General features: G+C 62.4%; 1 non-coding gene across 1 annotated transcript; it reads left to right on the top strand.

The window, feature by feature from the left end:
- The first annotated feature begins 2,403 nt into the window (after window positions 1-2,403).
- Window positions 2,404-2,522, top strand: LOC131872281 (5S ribosomal RNA). Its single transcript, XR_009370454.1, has one exon. It is a non-coding gene; the product is annotated as a 5S ribosomal RNA (ribosomal RNA).
- Window positions 2,523-5,831: the final 3,309 nt, after the last annotated feature.

The raw sequence follows: 5,831 nt of genomic DNA, 5'->3' as shown, positions 1-5,831 counted from the left end.
GGTGCGCACCCGGGGCAAACCGGGCTCCGACAACGTGCACGCAGCACCTTGGAGCACACTTCGAAGCACTCCCGGGTGCCCACCGGCGTTGCGCACCGTGGTGGGCAGCGAGGTGCGCACCTTTGATGCGCTGCCTTCACTAATTTCCAGAAAAAGGCAAAAAAAAATGAGATTTTAAAATTTCCGTTTTGAAAGATAGTGAAAAAAAAGGAACGCGGGTGCCATCTTGAGCCCGCCCTGGTGCGCAGCCCAGGCAAGGCATGCGCACCAAGGTGCCCACCCGAGGTGCACACCCGGGGCAAACCGGGCTCCGACTTCGTGCAGGCCGCACCTTGGAGCACACTTCGGAGCGCTCCTTGGTGCGCACCATGGTGCCCACCAGGGCGCACCCGAGGCAAACCGGGCTCCGACTTCGTGCACGCCGCACCTTGGAGCACACATCGGAGCGCTCCCAGGTTCGCACCAGCGTTGCGCACCTTTGATGCGCTGCCTTCACTAATTTCCAGAAAAGGCAAAAAAAAACGATATTTTAAAATTTCCGTTCTGAAAGATAGTGAAAAAAACGGAACGCGGGTGCCATCTTGAGCCCTTCCTGATGCGCAGCCCAGGCAAGTTGTGCGCACCAAGGTGCCCACCCTGGCGGAGGTGCGCGCCCGGGGCAAACCGGGCTCCGACTTCGTGCACTGCATGGTGCCCACCAAGGCGCGCAACCCAGCCAAGGTGCCCACCGCAGCGAAGGTGCACGCGAGGTGCGCACCCGAGGTGCACACCCGGGGCAAACCGGGCTCCGACTTCGTGCACGCCGCACCTTGGAGCACACTTCAGAGCGCTCCTTGGTACGCACCAGGGCGCGCAACCCAGCCAAGGTGCTCACCCCGGCGAAGGTGCACGCGAGGTGCGCACCCGGGGCAAACCGGGCTCGGACTTCGTGCACGCCGCACCTTGGAGCACACATCGGAGCGCTCCCGGGTTCGCACCAGCATTGCGCACCTTTGATGCGCTGCCTTCACTAATTTCCAGAAAAGGCAAAAAAAAGAAAAAAATGAGATTTTAAAATTTCCGTTTTGAAAGATAGTGAAAAAAACGGAACGCGGGTGCCATCTTGAGCCCGCCCTGGTGTGCAGCCCAGGCAAGTTGTGCGCACCAAGGCACCCACCCTGGCCAAGGTGGGTCACGGGGTGGGTCCTAGGGTGGGTAACGGGGTGGGTACTAAGGTGCGTGCCAAGGTGGGTCATAGGGTGGGTGCCAAGGTGGGCACCAGGGTGGGTGTGCACCAACCCTAGCCAGGGTAGGTCACGGGGTGGTTGTCGGGGTGGGCGTCAAGGAGCCAAGGTGGGTGGCAAGTAGCCAAGTTGCGTGCCAAGGTGGGTGTCGGGGTGGGTGCCAAGGATCCAAGGTGGGTGCCAAGGAACCAAGGTGGGTGTCTGGGTGGGTGCCGAGGTGGGAGCCAGGGTGGGTCCCAAGGTGAGTGCAAAGGTGGGTGCCAGGGTCAAGGTGAGTGCCAATGTGGGTTCCAAGGTGCCAGGGTCAGGGTGAGTGCCAATGTGGGTTCAAAGGTGCTAAGTTGGGTGCGAGGTTGGGTGCGAGGGTGGGTGGGTGCCAAGGTGTGCTAGGTGGAAGCCCGGGTGGGTCGGCATCCCATGGGTGTCGAGTTGGGTGCCTAATGGGTGCTTCTTGTCAAGTTTTAGTCGTCGGGACTCATTTCGAGCCTTAGAGGTCGTTTCTTGTCCGGTTGCCCTGTCTTCGACCTGGGAACCCAATTTTGGTCCTCGGGTCCCATTTTTTTTTGTCTCGCATCCCACTTTTGGCCTGTGGCCTTTTCGGGGTCGATTCTCGTTTTGGGCATCAGAGCATGTTTCTTCTCCTAAAACCCAATATTTGTTTATTAAGTCTCGGAACACATTTTTGTTCTCGTGGACCCATCATGGGTCTTGGAACGCATTTGTGGTCCTTGGGTCCCATTTTGCATCCCGAAACTTGTGTTTTGGTGCTTGATCCCTATTTTGGGTGCCCACCTTGCACCAAGTGCGCACCCGGGGCAAACCGAGCGCCTTGGTGCACCGGGGCAAGATCGAGCGTGCACCCGAGGCGCCCCGAACATGCACCAAGGTGCACTCGGCCCACATGTGAGCGCAGGTCGTTGCGCCCGAGGTGGTGTGTGGGCACCGCGTTGCAGACGGGACACTGCACGCACACGACGCCCCCTACAGGTGCACGCACGTAGGCCGGGCCGGGTGCACACCCGACGCCCTAGCAAGGTGCGCGCACCCGGGCAGGGCTCACACTTGGCGAACGGGGCGCACTTCGCGAGGGAGGGTGTGCACCTCGACGGGGGTGGGTGGCCGGGGTGGATTCGCACGTGGGTCGCGGTTTGCTAAGTACACACTGCGACAAGCTCATAACGGGTGCGATCATACCAGCGTTAGTGCACCGGATCCCATCAGAACTCCGCAGTTAAGCGCGCTTGGGCCGGAGTAGTACTGGGATGGGTGACCTCCCGGGAAGTCCCGGTGTTGCACCCTTTTTTAGTTTTTCGCCGGGCATCGCAATGCTATTTGAATAAACCTTTTGCCCGTTTGCGTTCTCGTCGGGGCCGGGCCGGGCCGGGGTGCGCTGCCCGCACTACCGCGCGCGCGGGGGCGACACCGAGCGCGCACCCGAGGCGCCCCGAGCACACAGGCCACGGTGCAACCCGGGCGTTGTGCGCGCACCCCGGTGCGCCCGAGGTGCTGCGCGCGCACCCAGGTGAAATCGGTGTGCACCTCGGCCAGTGCGCGCTCGGTCGAGTCGCGCACGTTGGCCAAGGTGCACGGTGATGTTTCTTACTCTAAGGTTCCGCACCAGACGCCCGGGACAGGTGAGCGAAGCTGGGCGGGGCCGGGTGCGCGGCCGGGGCAGGTGCACGCAGCTGGAGAGAGCTTTGGAGCACACTTCGGAGCGCACCAATGATGCGCTCCATTCAAAAGTTTCCTGAAAAGGCAAAAAAAGTTGAGATTATAGAATTTCCCACTTGAGAGATTGTAAAAAAAAAAAATTTAAAATGAAGGAAACGCGGGTGCCAAGGTGTGCGCAGCCCAGCCAAGGTGTGCGCACCAAGGCGCCCACCCTGGCGAAGGTGCACGCAAGGTGCGCACCCGAGGCAAACCGGACAATTAACCCAACTTTCGACTTCGCGCGCACCTTGGAGCGCACTTCGGAGCGCTCCTTGGTGCGCACCAATCTTGGGCACCTCGGAGTGCACCATGGCGCCCACCAAGGTGCGCACCCGGGGCAAACCGAGCTCCGACTTCGTGCGCACCTTGGAGCGCACGAAAGGTGCGCACCATGGCGCCCACCAAGGTGCGCAGCCCAGCCAAGGCGTGCGCATCAAGGTGCGCACCCTGGCGAAGGTGCGCACCCGGGGCAAACCGAGCTCCGACTTCGTGCGCACCTTGGAGCGCACAAAAGGTGCGCAACCCAGCCAAGGTGTGCGCACCCCGGTCAAACCGAGCTCCGAATCGTGCGCACCAGAGGTGCACGCCATCGTGCGCACCTTGGAGCACACTTCGGAGCCCTCCTTGGTGCGCGCCGATGTTGCGCACCTCGGAGCGCACCCGGGGAAAACAATGCAATTAACCCGACTTTCGACTTCGTGGGCACCTCGGAGCGCTCTCGGGTTCGCACCTCGGAGCACACCGAGGTGCGCACCTTTGATGCGCTGCCTTCACCAATTTCCAGAAAAGGCAAGAAAACATTGAGAAGGTGTGCGCACCGAGGTGCCCACCCTGGCGAAGGTGCACGCGAGGTGCGCACCCGGGGCAAACCGGGCTCCGACTTCGTGCACGCCGCACCTTGGAGCACACTTCGGAGCGCTCCTTGGTGCGCACCAGGGCGCGCAACCCAGCCGAGGTGCCCACCCCGGCGAAGGTGCACGCGAGGTGCGCACCCGGGGCAAACCGGGCTCCGACTTCGTGCACGCCATGGTGCCCACCGCGGCGAAGGTGCACGCGAGGTGCGCACCCGGGGCAAACCGGGCTCCGACTTCGTGCACGCCGCACCTTGGAGCACACTTCGGAGCGCTCCTTGGTGCGCACCATGGTGCCCACCAGGGCGCGCAACCCCGCCGAAGGTGCACGCGAGGTGCGCACCCGGGGCAAACCGGGCTCCGACTTCGTGCACGCCGCACCTTGGAGCACACTTCGGAGCGCTCCTTGGTGCGCACCATGGTGCCCACCAGGGCGCGCAACCCCGCCGAAGGTGCACGCGAGGTGCGCACCCGGGGCAAACCGGGCTCCGACTTCGTGCACGCCGCACCTTGGAGCACACTTCGGAGCGCTCCTTGGTGCGCACCAGGGCGCGCAACCCAGCCGAGGTGCCCACCCCGGCGAAGGTGCACGCGAGGTGCGTACCCGGGGCAAACCGGGCTCCGACTTCGTGCACGCCGCACCTTGGAGCACACTTCGGAGCGCTCCTTGGTGCGCACCATGGTGCCCACCAGGCCGCGCAACCCAGCCAAGGTGTGCGCACCAAGGTGCACGCGAGGTGCGCACCCGGGGCAAACCGGGGTCCGACTTCGTGCACGCCGCACCTTGGAGCACACATCGGGGCGCTCCCGGGTTCGCACCGGCGTTGCGCACCGTGGTGGGCACCTCGGAGCACACCAAGGTGGGCAGCGAGGTGCGCACCTTTGATGCGATGCCTTCACTAATTTCCATAAAAGGCAAAAAAAAAACGAGATTTTAAAATTTCCGTTTTGAAAGATAGTGAGAAAAAGGGAATGCTGGTGCCATCTTGAGCCCGCCCTGGTGCGCAGCCCAGCCAAGGTGTGCGCACCAAGGTGCCCACCCTGGCGAAGGTGCGCGCCCGGGCAATTAACCCAACTTCCAACTTCGCGCGCGCCAGGGTGGGAGCGCACCCAACAACCGGGCCTGGGAAGAGCCAATGCGAGAAACCCCACCAAACGCTCTGACAAAAAAAGAGGGGGCGCTCCAGTAACCCCGCTTCGGAGCGCACCCTGGGCAAACCCAGCCAAGGTGCCCACCCCGGCCAAGGTGCAGGCGAGGTGCGCACCCGGGGCAAACCGGGCTCCGACAACGTGCACGCCGCACCTTGGAGCACACTTCGTAGCGCTCCCGGGTGCGCACCTCAGAGCACACCAAGGTGGGCAGCGAGGTGCGCACCTTTGATGCGCTGCCTTCACTAATTTCCAGAAAAGGCAAAAAAAAAAGGAGATTTTAAAATTTCCGTTTTGAAAGATAGTGAAAAAAACGGAACGCGCGTGCCATCTTGAGCCCGCCCTGGTGCGCAGCCCAGGTAAGGTGCCCACCCTGGCAAAGGTGCGCACCCGGGCAATTAACCCTACTTCCGACTTCGTGCGCGCCAGGGTGGCAACCGGGCCTCGGAAGAGCCAATGCGAGAAACCCCACCAAACGCTCCGACAAAAAAAGAGGCGGCGCTCCAATAACCCCGCTTCGGAGCGCAGCCGGGGCAAACCCAGCCAAGGTGCCCACCCCGACGAAGGTGCACGCGAGGTGCGCACCCGGGGCAAACCGGGCTCCGACAACGTGCACGCAGCACCTTGGAGCACACTTCGAAGCACTCCCGGGTGCCCACCGGCGTTGCGCACCGTGGTGGGCAGCGAGGTGCGCACCTTTGATGCGCTGCCTTCACTAATTTCCAGAAAAAGGCAAAAAAAAATGAGATTTTAAAATTTCCGTTTTGAAAGATAGTGAAAAAAAAGGAACGCGGGTGCCATCTTGAGCCCGCCCTGGTGCGCAGCCCAGGCAAGGCATGCGCACCAAGGTGCCCACCCGAGGTGCACACCCGGGGCAAACCGGGCTCCGACTTCGTGC

Source organism: Cryptomeria japonica, unplaced genomic scaffold, assembly GCF_030272615.1.
Source record: "Cryptomeria japonica unplaced genomic scaffold, Sugi_1.0 HiC_scaffold_546, whole genome shotgun sequence".
Lineage (NCBI taxonomy): Eukaryota > Viridiplantae > Streptophyta > Pinopsida > Cupressales > Cupressaceae > Cryptomeria > Cryptomeria japonica.
The sequence above is the reverse complement of the archived record's forward strand: the minus strand, read 5'-3'. Positions and strand labels throughout refer to the sequence as shown.